At 39.3% G+C, this 20,963-nt stretch overlaps 1 long non-coding RNA gene across 2 annotated transcripts in view; it reads left to right on the top strand.

Annotated features, from left to right (window-relative positions):
* LOC149145916 (uncharacterized) overlaps positions 1-18,290 on the top strand; it is a 34,887-nt gene extending 16,597 nt beyond the window's left edge. For both annotated transcript variants that reach the window (XR_016264734.1, XR_016264733.1), the window contains exons 2-4: positions 15,738-15,833; positions 17,120-17,275; positions 17,764-18,290. This is a non-coding gene — a long non-coding RNA (uncharacterized LOC149145916). The remainder of the gene's footprint in view (positions 1-15,737; positions 15,834-17,119; positions 17,276-17,763) is intronic.
* Positions 18,291-20,963: the final 2,673 nt, after the last annotated feature.

Genomic DNA, 20,963 nt, shown 5'->3' with positions numbered 1-20,963 from the left:
ACGCCAAATCTCTTCTTAGAGATAAGCTACCATCGCCTGAGCTAGTCTTATTTCCATTCTATTTATAAGCATATTTCAGTGTTTGATATTAAATGAAATGAAATGTTATTTCTACTGCATCTTTGTATTTATGGTTATATCTGTAATTTGTTGTGTTCCTGTTTAAATCCAAATCATTCTGTTCCTTAGTCAACAATGTGGTTCTAAGCTTCTCTAACCCAGGAGGCACATACCCTGATGGAGCCCCTTTAGTTAGAGCTCGGCACATCTCAATAAATAAAAGTGAGCATGCAACATTAAAGGATATGAAGTTTTGATCGAAAAAGAATGCTATGGTGAGATCAAGCTCTTCCCGTTTTTCTTTCTGAAAAATCTTGCCCATTGGACCAAGTGCCACTACCTTTCTTTTTGCTGCTTGTCCCCCACCAAAACTTTCAAATGGAAATTTATTGGTGCTTTTCCTCAAGAATGGAAGGGGATCATCATTCTTGTTTTTTCAGATGATGCAACCACCTTTGCCACACCAACAATGACCTCTTTTTCCATTTATTTCCTCTTAGCTAAAGACAATTGTGTACATGCTCCAATTCCACAACTTGGAAAAGCCAACAAATGAGCTTTCACATGGTAATAAGTCCTCATGAAATGATTGTTGCAATAGTTGCATTTTCAAGCAACATTGTCTCCTCGCTTCAACTTTTTCCCTGACTCTTGCTCTCTTGTGACATACTTCCACAAGGGATATTTGTTTTTTTGAGCCTGCTGTCTTTTTAAATTAATTGTTCCCTCAACATTTGAAGCTGCTATTGCAGCCCCACTTCCAATAGAGGGAACACTTGCAGGTCTTGATGAAATTGGAACAGGAGGAGCATCTCTAATGGGGACATTCTTCCCCTTCCTTTGCCCCTTCCCTGTTGCCCTTGATTGAGCCATGAATGCTGTAAAAAAATAAAGAAAAAATGCACGAGCTTGTAAAAAAAATGCACATGCAAACTGCTGTAATGAACATGCAAAAAAGCAGAAGCAAAATGCACTTACCTGTTGCTTGAATTGCCTCCAAAATGCTCCCAAACCCTTTGCTAGTTGCTCCCACACACCCACAACAAGAGAGACAAGAATAGTGAGGGAGAAATGGCCCAAAACCGCCCTTTATTGGCTACGCATCACGCAATTCAAGGGGACACGTGTCTCGAAATTGGGACACGTTGGGCACGTTTGGAGGACACACCTCGACACGACCGGACACGCGTGGGACACGCTCAGACACGTTCAGAGGACACATGACCCACCGAATCGTGTCTGATTCGTTGGATTTGGGACATGCCGGGGGTTTTCAACGAATCCGGTTTCTTAGTGTATATATATATATATATATATATATATATATATATATATTATTTATTTATTTATTTATTTATTTATTTTTCCCAAAGAAAAAAATCATAAAAATCATAATTTTATTCAACTTAGAAACCATGGAACAAAATTACATTTTGCAGATGCTCGAAAGCATTTGATCAAGGAAACCTTTCAATTGATGCTCAAAAAAGAGAAAAACTACAAATATTACATAAATTTGACATGGATAAGTGTGATAAAAATCACTTAGCTTCCCCTTTTTTCCTCTCTTTTTCTCCACCTTTCGCCAAACTCCTTGATTGGGAGCAGTCGCTACTATTGCCATTTCTTCTCCTTCCATATTCATGGGCATTTCTTTGTCTGAGTTGGAACTCTTAGATATATGTGTTAGCTTTGTTCCACCCGCTCCTTGAGTGCTGTATATTTCTTCATGCTGTTGTTCTGGTACTTGGATCAATGTCTTTCTTAGTGTTATATGCAGCGTCTTTCCGCTTCTTTTCTCCCTCCTCCGCTCGAGGCCCTGGTTGATTCTTTTCCTCCACTTTTTGATGATTCTCATTTCTTCTTCTTTGTCTTATGAAAGATGTTGATTTGGTACCTGCCATCCCTTTTATTTTTGGTGTCTTTTATTTGCCATTTTTGTAATTTTTTTTGTTTGCAGGCGTGTATTCTGCAAATGCCTTGTTTGTAGACAAATTCAACACCTAAATGTTGTGTTTTCAAAATCTATTGTTTAAGTCCACTTAAAATCTTAATGAGCCAGATGGATACAATCTGGTAGGCCTTTACCAAGGTCTATCTTGACACATCTTGGCAAAGGTAAAAAAGCCTTTTTCAATTTGAAACCTCCTCAATGTGTTTCCAATACCTTCTAATACTTGGTGGTGCCAGAAAGGGAGACGGAGATTGTGTTGTCTCATTGCCAGAAAGGGAGAGGGAAATTTTGTAGTCTCACCCATACCGACATCTTTGTAACCACCATTGTTGTAGCATCAAAATCTAGAAACCATGGAGTTACGAAGAGGCATTCTCTGCCCCAAAACCATGGCCCCTCATTTAAAACAAAATCAAGATCTTTCTGAGCGTCGAATTGTACAACAAAAAACCCCTTGGAGCACAGGTAGATATCACAGTTATTGGTTCAGTTGGTGAAGACTCACTGATGTAAGTCTTTTGACTTATGCCATAAACCATTAAATCTACATAACAGGGCTCTAGCTTAGATGGTTGTGAAAAGACTGCTTACCTCTGGCATATTTAGTGTCATTTCTGGTACTTTTTCCATCTATTCAATAATGTAAGGACTTGGGGTTGGTAGATTTGGGGTCTATCCATCTGGTATGGAAACTTTCCCTTTCACGGCATCCTTGAATGAAGCTAGCCCATTTGGGGATCTAGCAAATGAAGCTGGTCCATTTGGATTATTCATTCCTGGATTTCCTCCCCGTAGCCTCAGATTAATGTTAATAGTGGAATTATGTTCAATGTCATAATATTTCAACTGATTGATTTCTTGTAACGATTTGTCTCCATAAATCAAATTTTGTAGCTTTAGCGATATACCCAAGTAATACTAGACATTCTTTTTTAGATCTTTCACTACATCTAAGGCTCTAACCCTTATGAGAAATGATTTCCCACTTAGGGTTTTTATGAAGATTTGAAAAGAATCCTCCAGATCCAAATTTGTATTTCTTACAAAAAACCTCTAATCATAAAGAAAAGTGGCCATATTTGGGACCAAATTCTTTGTTCATGCCCATAATGCAATTTCCATCTGTTACAATTTTGTCCTAGATCTACTAGACTGTGAGGAAAGTGGTACCATATTTGCATATACCATAGAGCCCCTGCATCTTGGTCCAAGCAAAAAAATGAAAGAGAATGCGGCTTAAACTTCCACAATTTCCCCACGCTTGCTAATTCCTCAAAACGATTTGTGACAGGTCTTGGGCAAGGATAAGTACAGGTGGTAGATTAGTGTGTGCAAAGTAGAGATTTTTGACGATGAAGATAAAAACAATGGTTGAACCCCAATGGTAAACTTAATCAAAGATATTGATCTGGTCAGATCCCCATCCCGATTTTCTCTAAATAGTCGTAACCTTGCACTATCTCGCAAAGTGGCCAACAACCTTCAAGACATTGTATGCCAAGGGAATCTAAACTAAACAGAAGCTGGTCAACGGCGACATATTCATATTCGCAGGTTGAAGAAAAAACACTAACGCTATCTAGCACTCTCCCCAGACTGTCGAATTATGTGAGATATTTTTTTTAAAACATTTTTTAAGGATCTCCTTCAAATCCAAGGAGGGCCTCTTTGAGTGGTTAGTTTGTCCTTCGGGTTGACAAATGCCCCTGCAACTTTTATGAGGTTGATGGATGACATATTGTGGCCTTTCATCAACTCGTTTGTGGTTGTATATCTGGACGACAACCTCATCTTCAGCAAGAGTTGGCAAGAGCACTTACAACATAGTCAACAGGTCCTTTAGACCCTGCAGCAGCACAAACTATGTGCCAATTTGGAGAAATGCTCCTTTGGCATGAACCAAGTCCAATATCTAGGGCCGGGGCTACATAATTGATGAGCAAGGCGTGCATGTGGTACTAGCTAAGATCCAAGTCATTCAGGATTAGCCAGCCTCGACAACTCTCAGAGAGCTTTGAAGCTTTTTGGGCCTTGCCAATTTCTATCGAAGGTTCGTGTTGGGATTTTCTAATATCACTTGGCCTTTGAGTCGAGTTACCAAGGGCAGAGCGAAAACAAAGGTTTTTTTGGTTTGAGGCACAACATAAGGCATTTGTTGAGTTGAAACATCGCCTTTGCTCTGCGCCAATGCTCACATTGCCAGACTTGCAACAACCATTTAAAATTGAGACAGATGCCTCCGACTATGCTATTGGTGTAGTTCTTACCCAACAGGGGCATTCGGTGGCCTATCATAGTGAGACACTCTCTAGTACTATTCGGACATACCCCACCTACGATAAGGAGCCTGTACTCCATCGTACAGGCTTGTCGACAGTGGAAACATTACATTATGGGGAAGGAGACGATCATCCACGTAGATCCCCAACCTCTTCAATTTATACAGACACATAAGAAGTTGCAGAACGATCGCCATCAGAAATGGTCAACAACATTTTATAAACTGTGGAAATATACATGCTCAAATGGTTCACATACTTGCAACAATTTCATTTGAACATTGAATACAAGAAGGGCAACACCAATAACATTGCAGATTGCCTCAATCGGCCTCCAGTTATGGCACTGACCACTATTCTCAACTCTTGTGGGCACGAAACTTCTGGATGGCTGCAGTTGTACAAAAATGATCCAGAATTTTCCACCACCTACCAGATGCTGATGAATGGCAAGAAAGTACCAGAATCCCACCTCCAGGATGCATTCCTTTGCTACCTGGGGCACCTTTGTGTTCCTTCAAGCGAGCATGCCAAGTTGATTTGGGAGGTGCACTATAGTCAGGTCACATGACCCTTTGGTTTGGAGAAAACCTTGGCAGTATTGCGAAAGTATTTTTAATTGGCCAAAACTCCGACAAGATGTTGGAAAATATATCAGATCTTGCATTGCCTGTGCTATCGCCAAGCCAACCATTAAGAAGTAAGGTCTGTACACTCCTCGACCTACTCCTAGCCAACCTTGGAAATCCATTTCCATGGATTATATGTTTGGCCTTTTTTCTACCAAACATGGTAACTGCTACCCACCATTTTGTGCGTGATATCCTTGGGAGAATTTTTTTCTCCATGATGGTCCTCAACCAGTAGCCAACAACCCCTCATAGCCACCAACTAGTTCGATGTGCCATTTCTCTTCCACTTGAGCCAACCATGTGGTCCCTCACCCATCTGTCATGATCGTATGTTTGAAGGTGTGCCTCCCAAACGTAAAGGTATGCTTTGTTATTTGGTAATTGAGTATTCTAGTTTATTTATCATGGAAACTTTAGGCATGGAATAATGGGGGGATTCGGCAGAAAGAGTGGCTTAGGTATGTGCTCTTGTCCTAGGTCTCTTTTGGGATGTTAACCTTGCACCCTAGTCCTGTGGGATCTCTTTTACTGACCTATTGGTTTTAGGGATGGTGCTACATGGGAAACCCTAGTTTTGGTTGTGTGGTCCCGCTCCTTGATTCACATATATTACTCCCCTTCCTCTCATTACACACCCAATCATCTCTCCTCCCACTTGGGTCCACAATCCTCCACTGGGTCCACATAGGGTTAGCCACCCCCTCCCCTTGCCCCACATCTTGGATCAGGCCTGGAATGATGGCCGGAGGTTGTGCAGCTAAAAGAAAAAGAAAAATCATAATTGGCCACATTCAACAAGAAATTGTACCACAAAATGCAAAAGATGGCCGGGACAAAAGTATTTAGCATGTGGGCAAAAGCCATGACATGAGCTCTACCCCATTCCATGGCCATCACCTTGGTTCCTACATGGCCCTTGATGAGCCTCCTTTATCATTCAGGAACCCATGATTGTCCCAACCCCCAGTGGGCGATGAACTGCCCCACCTTATAAGGGGGTATCCATTGCTATACTTTACACATCATGCTCTCATTACCTAGAAGCCTGAGCAGTTAACTAAAGAAAATCACAAAAAGGCAAAAAACATATGAAGAAGGGTGGAAAAATCAAGGCCGGGGTAACTCATGCACCACGATTGCTCCCTCCTACACATTATTTACCCAAGTGTAACATGACATGCGATCTAGGTTGACCTGTTTCATTCCCTACTCCATCCCATCGCTATGCCACATGCCACCACCATTTGAAGGATGTACCATGGACATACCACCCTCTTTAGAGGTAGAAACCACCTAATAGGATGCCTGGATAACCCTATTTGGAGTTGGGAGACATTAGCACATGCCAAAACCCACTATGGAAGTGCATACCATTGTGAAGTGCTTACTTGTTATCCATGGTTAATAAACTCTTTTACTTGATTTCTTTAATGACTTGGTGTGCTAGATAGAAGACATGAGGACGCATTGGATCTTATGCAGAATTGCAAGTGGTTTCCATTTGGGTTTGGTCTCCCTATACGGGGTCCTGACCCCAGAGGGCTACATTGGCACATGTAGGGTGTGTGTAGAGAGCCATGGGCCTCCACAACAACAGAAAACACTCCATGGATCCCCACAACCATTCAGAGATTGCTCGTGGTTCACTTATTGGACGAGGAAGATGCACCTGATCCATCATGCCCAATTGGCCCCAGAGTTGCACCATACACTTGGCAGATGATCCAGGACTTGCACGATGATGTGGCATCACCTACACCATCATCCTAGCCCTTGCAGGCGATCTACAAGCATCTTCGATTTGTTTGGAGACCCATGAGGACACTTGTGTGCCCCCACATGTCATTTGGAGCACCACAGGTTATTACAAGGGGCCAACCCCTTGTCCATTGCTTTTGGGAGTTCAACTACACATTATGGCACATATGGACTCCATTAGGCCTCCTCCAAGGCCCAACGACATGCACTATTCATTATTCGACCTCTTGAGAGGCTTATTCTTTTGTTTATGAGCTAGTTTGGTGGGCTTGTCACCAAAAGTTAGTTATTTTGCACATTATTTTATTGTAGGGGCTAATGTAGGCCTAATTAGCTAAATCAAACTCATTAGAAGTGTATAAATACAAGTGATGTGAATTCATTTTAGCATCATCACTTGGTTGGACTTGTATCTCTTGTGAGAACTTCGCTATCCTTCTTGGAGGACGAAATTTTGGAGCATGGAATGAATTTTGATGTTTGGATCATTTTCTCATCTTGGAGCTTCTTGATTGGCAAAATTTTGATGGTTGGATATACTCTAATACATGTAAGTGCAATTTTAATGCTATTCTTTTTCTATTTTTGTCACATACATTGTTGCTGGGATTTTGCTATACTAGGGCTAATTTGTTGCATCCATTATTGCAAAGTTGTGGGAATTTTGTTTCTAGATAGTGATGCTTCATGTATGGGCCATGTATGATGAGTGAATGTTCCTAGGGATGTTTCATTGTTGAAATTGATCTTGATAAGCCATCTATTTTGCAAAACGAAGTATAAAGTCTTTGAAGCTACTCTCCTTTGCCCTAGTGCTAAGTGAAGTTGCCTTTAAGGCCTCCTTGACTAAGAAAATTCAATCCGAATTCATAATCATTCTTGACTCCAATCTCCCCAAAGGATTAGGCATTGGTCTACCATAGGTGATCACCCTATAACCTATTTTTCTTCACCGTCTCCTCTTCTTCTAGGTCTAGCCCCATAGGTCACCTAGGTCATCAAATATATCACAATCTAGCCATCCAAATACTTCGATTTTTGGTCCACAACTGTGCTGGTGTTTCCTCAAGAAGGCCTCCAAATTTCATGAGATTCCGAGAGTGGGATATTGAGATATTAGAAGCCCTAGCTCGAAGACCAATTCTTGCCCTTGGTTTCCCTTAGGCTAGAAACCTCACTGGGATCTTTGCATTGCCTTTCATTGAAAATTCATTCCTTGACCCCTTTCCCCTCCCTAATTGGGTCAAGTATATCATTGGTAGCTAAATCCTATCCCCTTGACCTAACCTCAGGTCCACTTGGTCTTGTGTGGTCCCATGCACTATCAAGGTTAATTCTTTAAGGATCACTGAGAATCCAAGCTTTCACAAGAATTTCAAGGCCTAGGAACCTCCATTATAAGATACATACCCTAAACCTAAACCTTGAAATTCCCCTTAAGCCCTTCCTTGAGAGCTTTAAACCTTGCCTCCAAAGCAAGTAAGCCACATATTTGAGCCTCTCTTGTGAATAGGCTTCTAGGATCACCCCTCACCCTATCATTGGTCTATCCATTTAGTGATCCTCATCATAACGGGTCTCCTCCCATCGGTGAAAGTCCGTAAAGAGAAGGGAGCCTTAGCCGAGGTGATAGTGGGCTATTGCTCCATTTGTTTCCCTTAGCCTAGTAGTATCCCTTCAAGGATCCCCTTATAGGACCCCTGCTAGTTTGAGCGGTAACAGTAACGACTGTGTATTTGTGGTCGTTGATAGAATTTCTAAGATGGCTATATTGCTGGCTTGCAAGAAGAGCAACACAACAGAAGAACACCACAATAGAAGACACTACCAAAATCCTTTTTGAATGAGTATGGGTACATTTTGGGATTCCAAAAACCATTATATCAAATTGGGATAACAGGTTCTCAAGCGCATTCTGGTCGAGCCTCTGGTTATTGTTGGACACTAAGCTCACCAAGTCGTCTACATTCCATCCTCAGATTGATGGCTAGACAGAGGCTGTCAACAGGATGATAGTTTACACACTATGTATGTACAACTTCAAACATCCATGAACATGGGATGAGAGTCTTCCCTATGTGCAAAACAATTATAACAAAGCTCTCCATAGCTCTACTGATCACAACCCCTTTCAAATGGGCATGGGATTTCAACCATTGTGTCCCATTGATGTTGCAATGTCTCTTGTGACTAGACAGACATAATTTGCACATGTTCAGTCCCAAGCTGATAAAGCCATCAGGTTTATTGAACACATCCAGTGCATGTGCCAACAGGTTCATGTTATCCTAGATAAAGCCAATGGAAAGTACAAACAATGTCATAATCAACATCTTAGTGTCACAAAAGTTTCAAGCGGGCGACAAAGTTCGGTTGCATTTGCAGAAGGAATGCCTTTTTGGAACCCATTGGAAGCTTCGACCATTCCGATATGGGCCTTAAACCATCACCAAGGCTGTGGGTGACAATGGTTTCAAGCTCAACATTCCCCCATTCTTTGGCCTGCACCCAGTGTTCAATGTGGACTGCCTTTTGCCATACTTTCCACCATTGCTAGACACATCAGACATTGCTGAGCAACAAACACCAATAGAGCTCAACTCAGATTGCATTGAACATGCCACGACTGATCGGATCATGGACACACAAATTAAGAACACTCACCAACAAAGGATCCAACTGTATTGGATTGTCAAAGCGGCCAACTCCTGCACGAAGGCAAGTGGCTCACCAGGGACCAAGTTCAGCAGATGTTTCTCCATCTCATGGAGGCACTCAACGTAATGGTGACCATTGCTTCCCACGGGGGGAGGATTGATCCAGGTGGATATTGGTGGCCACATGCTTATTCCACTTGAACCCCCAACACTATTTCCTTTAAGTTTTCTAATTTCTAGCATAGTTACTATTTTTGGCAGTTTTTTGGGTCCTGAACTTCTGGAGCCGTTTTGAGGGCTTAAACGACTTTATTTTGGAAAACAGGCAAACCTGTAGCCTATGGTAAGGGTCTGCAATCAAAAGTTGTTGTCCTCGAATAGATATTGCTAACGAGTTATCGTACATGCCAAATGAAGATCATATGCCAAAGTTACGACCCCGGAAGTTGATGTACCAAGTTACCAACTAACCCTAACAGGGCCCACAAACTTTTGGCACTTCATCTTCTGGGGTTAGGTTTTTGGATGTTTAGGGTTTTCCATTTTTTCTTGATGATAAAAATACCCGCGAGCCTCATTGTAGCAAAGTTTAGAAGACATATAATCATCACATCTCTTCTCGGAGGTAAGCTACCATTGCCCGAGCTAGTTTGTTTCTCTAATATATGTAAACAATTTTCAGCAGTTGCTATTTATTAATTGAAGTTTTGTTTCGCTGTATCTATGTGTTTTGGTTTGAATATGTATTTCATTTTGTTCCTTCATAAATTTGGATTGTTGACTACCATAGAGGAGGCAATCAAACCATCAAAGTCACTAAGTATTGAATAACAACAAAAAAAGGAATATGTGTCTCAGACAGATTAGAGTCAAGAGACTCGCTAAAAGAAAACCTTCCAACCTGCTCTCATTCATCATTTTGAGAGAGTGAAGGAGATAGTTCGATTAATCGTAACATGAGAAAACTCCAGGCCTCACTAGGTCTTGTACCATAAAACAAGCCAAGAACCAGAGCAACAGAGCCTCATTGAAGTCAAAAGCCTCAAGAGCTAAAAGATAAGGGAGGAAATGGCGCTTGAGAGTCAAGTTGTTGGAGAGTCAAGATAGCTTGGCCACGAAGACAAAAGAATACTCCAAGCCAATTGAAGGAAGTGTATTTTGTTTATCCACCGCATATTGCATGCCCATGCTTATGTACATTCAAAAATCAGAACTGTGTTCTTTCTTTCTTATTCAGGGTTATAACAGTTAATTTATTCTGAGCTCTGCCCAGCTAGTTTTCCAAAATAGCAATCAGCAAGTTAATTGTGGGGTTCACCTTCAGGCTGGATTCAGTTTATGCCCAGACCATTCCTAACAACAAATGTGACGTAAAATATCTTTTTTTAGATGAGGATATTTTATGCCATAATAGGAATTCCAGAACACCTGCCATTGAACTTTTCGGACTCTTCTTATTGGTCACATGTGGAAAAGGGTAAGGTATAGTGTGAAAAATGGAGGATCTTGTAAAACATAGGTTAAGCAGGTAAGGAGAAAGGTAAAGAATAGTATAAAACAACGAGGATCATGTAAAGCATAGGCACCACCGTAAACAGCAAACAAAGATGACAACCCTTATTGGTGGGACAATGAATTATTTACAATTGGGTTTGAGCATTTTGTTCTAGAAGGGGATTCAGAAATGATGATCAAAATCTTATGATCTGCTCACATAAATGCTGCTTCAATATACATTGTTCATGCTATGAAAGGCGAGTTTAACTGTCATACAAGTTCGTAGGTAAAAACATGTTAACAATATTACAGGTGGCTCTTTGAGGAGAGGGTAGAACAATCACAGTTATGGAGAGAGTAAAACAAGCAATTTAGAATAAAAAGCATGACACAACATTGACAGTGGCAAGTTATGGAGAGAACAGAACAAACAGTTTAGAATAACTCATTGCATTTCACATTGGAACTGTAAGTTCTAAATGGAGGTCTATTGCGTGAAAGAGAGGAAAAGGTGTCTCTTCAATTATATCTATATAATTTTGACAAGAAAAAACTTCGGAGTAGCCCCTAGTGTTCCATTTATTGAAGAAGACTATAGATATCTGTTTAAATTTTACTAAACTGTTTTAACTGTATTATTTTACACTTCATCATATCAGTCAAGCTTTCCTTCAAAAAGCCCCTGTACAGGACTTGGTGGTATAAATCCACAATATCAAACTTTTAGTACATAGAACTTACTATTCATGTTTTAGGTCGGTCAACACCCATTTCATACGGATCTGATCAGGATTCCAGGAGCGACAGCCTGCTCACAGAGTAAAACATGCCTTCCCGAAACAGGACCAACTTCAGTCGCCATCCTGTTGAATCTCATCAAAGAGGCGTTGATGACATTTGCCCTTCAGAATAAGCCAAAAGACAGTATAGGGTGGTGTCAAGCTTTTGATATTCTGCATATGCTCTGTGTTATAATACAGGTCATATTCCAACTTAGTGTATAAGGGGGTAATACACGCACATTTCGGCATATAGAATAACAGTGTCTTATGAACAGTTTGTTCAGGGATTCTAGTTACACATACTTCGTTGTATAGACCATACACAGCATTTCATAAACTCTCCAAGTGCTCCAAGGACATACAACACGCTATACACAGTATATTGAAATCTTCCACAACATCAATCAAGACTGCCTTTCAAACTTACACAAGCTATGTATCCAGTCTTACTAGCAGTGGTAGTAATTTGCTTTACAATTAACATAAGGGAGTCATATATTTCAAAGAGGTTAGGCACTGGGTCAGGGACAGATCACCTCCCAACCATAGACTAACTGCAATGAAACCTCTTATGCAGCTATCTACCCTGAGCCAGATTCCAGGGCGTAAGGGAACTGCTCCAAGGACAAAGCCCAAGCTGCCAATTGATCCAGGAATTCTAGTGACCGAAATCTCCCTCCTGGCTGAGTAAGCTTCTTCACCTCGACTCTGTTTTCCCCAGCGCTGACTCAAGATGGGTACAGGTATAAATCCCCCAGTCCAACAAACACCAGCAGTGTCAGCTCTATATTTTGTTGGGTTTCCACGTGCTCTCCTGTCTCCTCGTTAAATCCTCTTCTTCCTGCCTGTCTTCTAGTTGGCCGACTTTCTGCCTCTTTTCTGTTGTTTTAACCTTTTGCCAATCTGGCCCAAAATTTTTTGGCTACTCAAATGTAGCCCATCTGTCCATCCTGTTCCAAATTGTTTTGTTTTAGCTGACATTTTCATCACTAATTGATTTTTGTGTCTGTCTGCCCAGCCAACCACCATAATGCCACCTGCCCCTTTGCTTGCCTTATGTCAGTCTTCATAGCTGTAGTAAAATCCCAAAATATCCTCCAAGCAAAATCCTCCTTAGCCCTGGAATCAGTGTCCCTTTTACCTCAGCCCATGTGCTCTATTTTATCTTTCAAAATATTACAACATTTTTAAAGATGAAAGGTGACCGAGGCTATTACTGATATATCGAGATTTGAATTGCCCCAATATCTTACTAGATCAAGAGTATCATTCTAAGTTATCTGATTTTGGATTAGTTAAACTTGGGTCAGTTGGAGATAAGACTCATGTTTCCATTCATGTGCTGGGAACCTATGGATATTTTGCATCAGTGTATGCTATGACTGGTCAGCTATAAAATCTTATGTGTATATTTTTGGCATTGTTTTGTTAGAATTAATCACAGATAAGAAAGCCATTGACAATTCCAGGTAAGCAGGGGAGCAAAATCTTGTTGCTTGGGTATATGTCTTCTTTCTCTCTAATTTCTTTCATGCATTGTGCTGTTCCTTGATATTGTTCCCAACTGTCTAGGAACTATGCCAGGGCATCTGGAAACTGACTTTTGACCTCAAGCTGGCCCTTGGGTCAGAGGGGGTTCCCTCAATTGAAATGAAGCTTGCTGTTCACTGTCACTAAACAGCAACTTATTGAGCACAAAGGCCAGATCTGCGAAAAACAGGATGAAGGGGTTTGAGGAGGGTTGGTAGTAGATTGGGGATTAAGGTATGTGAATCTCCTAGATCAGAAGCCTATCCATTGGGCAATGAAGTTAGAATCATACCAAGGCACCAGACAGTGGAGATTGTATTCACTCTGTGAACTGTGGGACAATGGGTTTTGATAGATCAGTCAACAGGCTACTTTCCAACCAAAATAGACATTTATGTATATTTAAAGGCATAAGTTGCAGAATGAGAAATATAAACTGAAATATCTAAAACATTAAACTAATGCTAAAATCTCTGAATGAGGAAACCGTACTTGGAAAATATTCCAGTAATCATACACTTCAATAGACAGAAATTATATGAAATACTTACCAAGCAATCCGACCAAGAAGAGGTACAACAGAAATAGATTGAATCTAGCATAAATCTCTTTAGTTATTGAGATGCTGCAATAGACCTAAGGGAAAATTGATACTCAACTTTAGCCTCTCAAAGAGTAATCCATATAACCTCGAGCTATCATAGAGATGCAAAGACTATGAATTATTGGAAATAGATTAACATTACAAAGTACATAGTGCAAATGGCTGGAAATACAATCTATTATGACTTGGTCCTAAAATATTGCCCACAAGAAAAAATAATAATACAATTTTGCCTCTCTAGAATCCAACTCCCCTCTCTTTATGAAGTCTTCAACTGATGCCTATATGCCTTCAAATGCTAAGCTGATGCGCAAATCCTTAAACCATTAACTATTTGTTTGCTAAAAATAAAATTGAAGATACGTTGTTGAAGGAATCAATATCTATGATTATGAGTTGGGTAGTATCACTCTGAAAATAGAAATCTGATTTCTGCATCAATTCTCCTATGCTTTCATGATGCCGTCATTCTCATGAGCCACTTTTCTTCATAGAACACTTGTTTATTTGCAGAACACACACACACACATATAATGGGCATTGCTGCTAGCAACAGGTTCTCATCCTATGGTTGAAACTTGAAAGTGCCACAAATTTCTAGTGGGAAAATCCTTCAGCTGTGTGTTTGAGTCTCCTTTCCAAATTTTAATCATATTTATTTGTCCTTGTTTTCACCATACAGTTCTATAACTTTGGACGAATGTCCTTGTTTTCACCATACAGTTCTATAACTTTGGAAGAATGCCCATAAGCTGCTTGCACAACTGGGAGAAAAATTGAGTTTGTCTTGCCTAGGCAACATAATAAATCCTTGCTTACTTTTAATATTGTAAAGAGATCAACCAGTCAACGCCGTGGAATTCGGATCTAATAGATGGCGACCAGTGCACAACTCACTCATTTTGGCTCCTCTTAACAGATACTTCTGTATTTTCTAATTTTCCAGTGAAAACCTTTGGAAACTTTATCATGAAGATAAGAGCCATGGGCACTGAACTGTTGTTTTTTTTTTGTTTTTCCACTTGTGAATAATCCCACATGAAGTATGAGATGATACAAACCTCATTTTATATACATGACGCTGTGAGTACTTTTTTGATGCTTCATGCAAAATGCTATCCAACGTGGCCTGTTATATGAGTGATTTGGAATGTGACTTGGTACATTGCTGATGTTTGACTTCTCATAAAATCCATGTTTAATTTTTGCTATCCAATGTGGGCTGTTATATGAGTGATTTGGAATGTGACTTGGTACATTGCTGATGTTTGACTTCTCATAAAATCCATATTGAATTTTTACCAAATGCACCATTCACCAATAAATAAGAAAACCAGCCAGGTACTACTGCTTAAACATATACCTTTATCCACTTTAACCCAGTCCTTTATTGGGCCAGACATGCCCAACCGAATTTGGATTCCCACTTACCACTAGACCACAACCCAAAGAATTTTTTCATTTTTAGAGGGGGCAACTTTCCAAGAAAGTTATTTGAAATTCAGCTATCCATTCTTCTATTTCAATTCACACTGCATCTTAAGTATTTCATCAGGGAAAGGATCTAGTGCGTTGTCTCAGTTATATTGATATGTTCTTGAATGTGTATACTATATAGCCCATTACTCATTGACATTTCTAGTCATATTTAGTAAATATATTACACCCTATGCTTACAGGCCCTACGTTTGTATATATTGATTTGGACTATTAATTAGGGGCACTTGAAATCGATAATGCCAAAGCAAATATTTGTACAAACTAGGGCTATGTTCACTCATTACAGTGCTTATTCTGTCGACTTCTTGTTATTGAGTTTTATAATTGTTTGGGTGTTAAATAACAAGCACTCATTTGCATTGGATTTTATTTGAGAAAGATTCCTCTCTTTGTTGCATAGTGAGTAATGAGAATGTGTTGACTCAATTTTAACATCATCCACAAGAAGAATACAACTTTTTATTGATTTGTTGTGTTTGTCCAGGTTCACCCCTCTGCTATTGAACGTTGCTGTACAATAGCTCATTTGGGCTTCAACAAAATTATCTGCCCTTACTGTGTCAACACAGAATGTTTCTAGGTATTTCACAAGAAACTGGTGTTGTGAACTTTTTGAACAATCTCATTGTTAACAATTATGGCCTTGCGTTTTTTTTTTTTCAAAAGGAAACAATCGTAATTTTCATTAAATAAGAAGAAAATTACATTCCGCAGATGCAAATTGTGCATTAAAAAAAAACATTGTGAAACTAGTAGTTTCTGCCCCGCGTAGCAAAAAAATTCCTGGTGTTTCAGGATATATCACATATTAAACCATAAGATGACGGTGCAATGACATAAATACTGTCCATATGAGCTGAAAAAAAAAGAGCTCCCAAAGAAAAATGAGCTCTGATCTCAAAATCTGTAAACATAGAGTGCCAGTGATTGTGATAAGCTAAACAGAAAAACAGAAACCATGCTGATCAAAACTGCTGTGTATCTGGAGGGCAGCATTCCATGAAAGGCCTGAGACGATGTACTGTTGTCACGGAACCTATCTTTTCAGTAGCTTGCCAAGTGCCCATGTCCAGAAGCGCTCCCTGATTTATAAGGAGTCCGCATCTTTATTTCTCTCTCTGTAAATATGACATGCAATAATGTGATCAAAAACTTGCTTGAGCATTAAAACAGAATGTCAACACTCTTTGTCAACACAGAATGTTTCTGGGTATTTCACAGGAAACTGGTTTGTGAACTTTTTGAACAATCTCTTTTTTACATTTATGGCCTTGCATTAAATAAGGATATTTGATTCTTAAACCTCAGTTCTGCTTTAGGTTTTCTGTAGGATTCTAGGCTCTTGGCAGGCACCCTTTCATTTCATAAATTGCATTTTTCAAGCTTTTAACCATATGTAATAAATTAATATTTTAAATTTCCCAAGCATGTTTTGAGTTTTGATAAATTTGATGTCTTCACTGCTGTTATGTTCTCTTCGCTACTTTTGCCTCTGGTTTACTCCTGGTATGACAACATTTGTTTTGTCCTCTGTTAAGTCTCTGAATGATAACGTCTGTATTTAATTTTTCGCTCTATCGCTCTACTTTTTCTGTATCTTATTCCGTATTTCTGAAATTTCCTTGAAAATGTAGATGCTTTATTGAATTTGAGAATGACTTGGTTTCAAAAAGTTGTTTATGTAGTATGTACCATCATACTGAAATTCTTTGGATATGGCCTGTGTCAAAACAATTGATAAAAAAAATAAGTGATAAGGAAATAATAATGTCTTTCCCTTCTCTAGCTATATACTTTGTGTAAGACTATTATTTATGGCCTTGAAGTTGAAATTACTTTGATCATGTTGGTTCTCTGTTTCTGCAGATGAGCATGATTTTCGAAGATCGAGGACAAAAAGGAATATGAAATCTGCAGTTATATTTACAAAAAAGCCACTCAGCATCTAGAAAGGAATGAATGAAGTTAAACAGCACCAATACCTTACATGTATAAACACAATGCCATTTTTCAGCAGTTTTGGTATGTTGTGCTGTCAACCATAAATTAATATTTTAAATTTCCCAAGCATGTTTTGAGTTTTGATAAATTTGATGTCTTCACTGCTGTTATGTTGTTCTCTTCGCTACTTGTGCCTCTGGTTTACTCATGGTATGACAACATTTGTTTTGTCCTCTGTTAAGTCTCTGAATGATAACATCTGTATTTAATTTTTCGCTCTATCAGTCTACTTTTTCTGTATCTTATTCTGTATTTCTGAAATTTCCTTGAAAATGTAGATGCTTCATTGAATTTGAGCATGACTTGCTTTCAAAAAATTTTTATGCAGTATGTACCATCAGACTGAAATTCTTTGGATATCGCCTGTGTCAAAACAATTGATAAAAAAAATAAGTGATAAGGAAATAATGATGTCTTTCCCTTCTCTAGCTATATACTTTGTGTAAGAATATTATTTATGGCCTTGAAGTTGAAATTGCTTTGAATATGTTGGCACTCTGTTTCTGCAGATGAGCATGGTTTTCGAAGATCGAGGACAAAAAAGAATATGAAATCTGCAGTTATATTTACAAAAAAGCCACTCAGCATCTAGAAAGGAATGAATGAAGTTAAACAACACCAATACCTTACATGTATAAACACAATGTCATTTTTCAGCAGTTTTGGTATGTTGTTGCTGTCATTTCAGCAAAGGGTTGTGTAATATTGGAGGAATATGTGTGATAATCCTCCATAAGTTCGACTATAATATTGTTTACAATTAACTAATAGCTGTTGACTAGAAATCATAAGAGACTAGGGGAATACATGGAGGTTCTCTGTTTATTTGGATCTTACAAAAGCATTGCTACGACCAATGATTCTAGAATTTGAAGAGTATGAATGAAATACTCGCTCAAGTATGGAAATATGACTTTAAAATGACAGCGATGAGCATTTACTATGAGTATGGTCACCTTAAATAGGCTTTACCAATATCAATTTGGTCACATTACTGCATGGGTACTGCTATCAATAAAAATATCTGACTGCATTTTCCGAGCATTGTGGGCTACATGCTGATCCTAGCTTCTTGTTTTTTCCTGCTCTTCTCCTACTACTATTTGCTTTGTTAATATTGAACTGTTTGATTTTCCTTTGTCCAAGTTTCATGGATAAAAGTTAAAAATATGATTGCTATGGTTGGTCTTTTTGGTTGCTAAACTGTTGTTGAATATCTTTATTTTGTCCTTTTTATCTGAATGTTTTAATGAGGTCGGATAGAATCATGAATTCTTTTAATGGATGAGGATCTGAGTGGTCATTACATTGTCACTGCTTATATTTTGTTTTAGTAGGTTGAAATAAAATTACTTTTAAATAGACATTTGTTACAATTATTGGTTGGGTTGTAATCTTAGTTTCAAAGGTTAGCGGACCTTCCCTTTGATCGAATTATCCCAGTGGATGTGATGAAGATAACGGATTACCGTTCACCTTTTTATTAGCTTGTATAGACGAGAACTGTATTTTAGTTACATAGTGAAGTGAGGAGAAAATTGCTCATATGTTAATGCATTCAGGACTTTTTGGTTCTATAGTATTTTGGGGTGCCTTGGGAACGTTATTGACAGGATTTGGAGTGGGTGTCATCTCTTCACTGTATGTGGGTCCTCGTCTTCAAGGATAAAAACTAGTATTTTGCTGCTGGCTTTTTCCTTGAAGCGATCTATGAAGTTTGTTTTTGAATTGAGTCATGATTTTGGAGTTGTCTTAACCCTGGTTCTGCCAGGATCTGATTTATACCAGTGAGGAAAGTGCCCTCTTCAGAGACTAACTCAGCATGAGAAAGGCATTGATCTTCACATTCATTTGACAGATGTGGATGTTGATTTCACCGGACTATAATATGCAGGTCGGTGCTTTTTATGAGCTATCTTATATGCGAAGGAGGATTAGCAGCAAGCTCATAGGTGAATGCATAAAGGCAAACCAAGGAGGCAGATCATTTGGAGATGTTCCAGCGCTGTTCCTATTCATGGATCTGTTTATAACAACAGAGTTGCATCTTAAACAGCGAGGGAGTGTGCAATCTTTCAAGAAGGTGGCAAACACCTTTTGCGCAGATGGAAATAGGTGAGACGATTTTGATGATTGCATCCATTTGGGAGAGGAAAAAAAGGAGGCGTCCATATCAACAACTTTCTCTTCATGTGAGTTTTTATCAAGCATTAGCATTGGCTTCTAAGTCTCATCAGTTAGACAGTCTTGACGTAGCTGGAGAATAGTAAAAGTCAGGAATTTGGATAATTGTGGGCATTCTATTATAGTGGACAAGAGTGGACTTTTGCTCCTTTGAGGGTAATTGAGCATTTGACAGTCTGATACCCCAAACTCTAGTATTTATTCCTATTGAGAAGTTCAAGAGCCATCTAGGGTGTACCCAAACCTAGTCCACGATTTGCAAATGGTTTATACAGTTTTTATTTCACTCATAACTTGACACCGTATTGTGAATGGTTTATACACTTTTTATTTATCAAGAGCCATCGAGGGTACTCAAACCTACTCCACGATTTGCATATGGTTTATACAGTTTTTTACTTCACTCATTACTTAACACCGTATTGTGAATGGTTTATACACTTTTTATTGCGTTAGCACATGGATCTAAGGAATAAAATCAACGTCTAGAGACTAAGATTATTATACTATATTACCAGGAATTATTGGGGCTGCTCAACTACATGTTTCTCCCCTCCCCTCAATTTTTTGAAGGGTGCTAATGCAATGGAAGAACATATGTGTTTTTAGTAGGAGGTTGGTAATTTGATTCCACACTAGCTTAAACTAGCAGATGATATTGTAGTTTTGTTTTATGAAAATAATCTTTACGCTGATTTCATTCAATGACAACAATTTTTTATACATTGTTTTATACACTGTCTTTAGAGAAACACATTTGGATTATTTTTTTTTTCTTCGTAAATACTAATTCTATTAAAAAAGGAAAAAAAATATATATACAATGAGGTCAAGACCTCAGAGGAGGCCGAGGCCATTCCTCAACCAGAAACTCAGAGACATTACAGTTCAGGCTTTCTACCAAATTTACAGTACAGACTTCAAAATTTTGTATTTGGGCCCTGACACACTGAAAGATTTTACCAGGACTGATTCCGTCATGCCCTTCATTGACCAAAAAAGCACAAAAGCAACTAGCATAGCCATATTTATCACAAAAAGCAGAACCTATATTGACAGTTGCCGCGACCTGTAGCAAGAGTATGAACCAGACAGAAACACCTAACCTCAGAATCAATGACACAGAACCAAAATTGCACAGCATATAGGCAAGAAGGCCACCCGGCAGTGAGGAGACATGTTTAGTCTGCATGCTTCGGTGAATCCGGCTTGTCCCTGTCCACCTGGCTGGAAGAGGCTACCCAGGTAACGAAACCGCTTTCATCATATGCCTCTGTGCCTCCATCAGGAGTGGTCACCAGATTTAAAATACAACCTGCATTCTGAGACGGCCCACAAGCCAGAATATCGCTCTGAGTCGGATCCACGGGCTGCTGAGGCACTTTCGAAACATGGGTATCCTCTTGCATGTTGTCCGCATGGAACACCATCCCTGTCATGTCCCCTAGAAGAACACTGTCTTCCTGAGAGTGGGAGGAGGTAGTTGGAGCCGAGCTGACCTGATTACTCTCCTCCTCCTCGAGAA

This window comes from Pinus tabuliformis, chromosome X (genome assembly GCF_031772625.1).
Source record: "Pinus tabuliformis cultivar Carrire ecotype Pingquan chromosome X, CPIR1, whole genome shotgun sequence".
NCBI classification, from domain to species: domain Eukaryota; kingdom Viridiplantae; phylum Streptophyta; class Pinopsida; order Pinales; family Pinaceae; genus Pinus; species Pinus tabuliformis.
The sequence above is the reverse complement of the archived record's forward strand: the minus strand, read 5'-3'. Positions and strand labels throughout refer to the sequence as shown.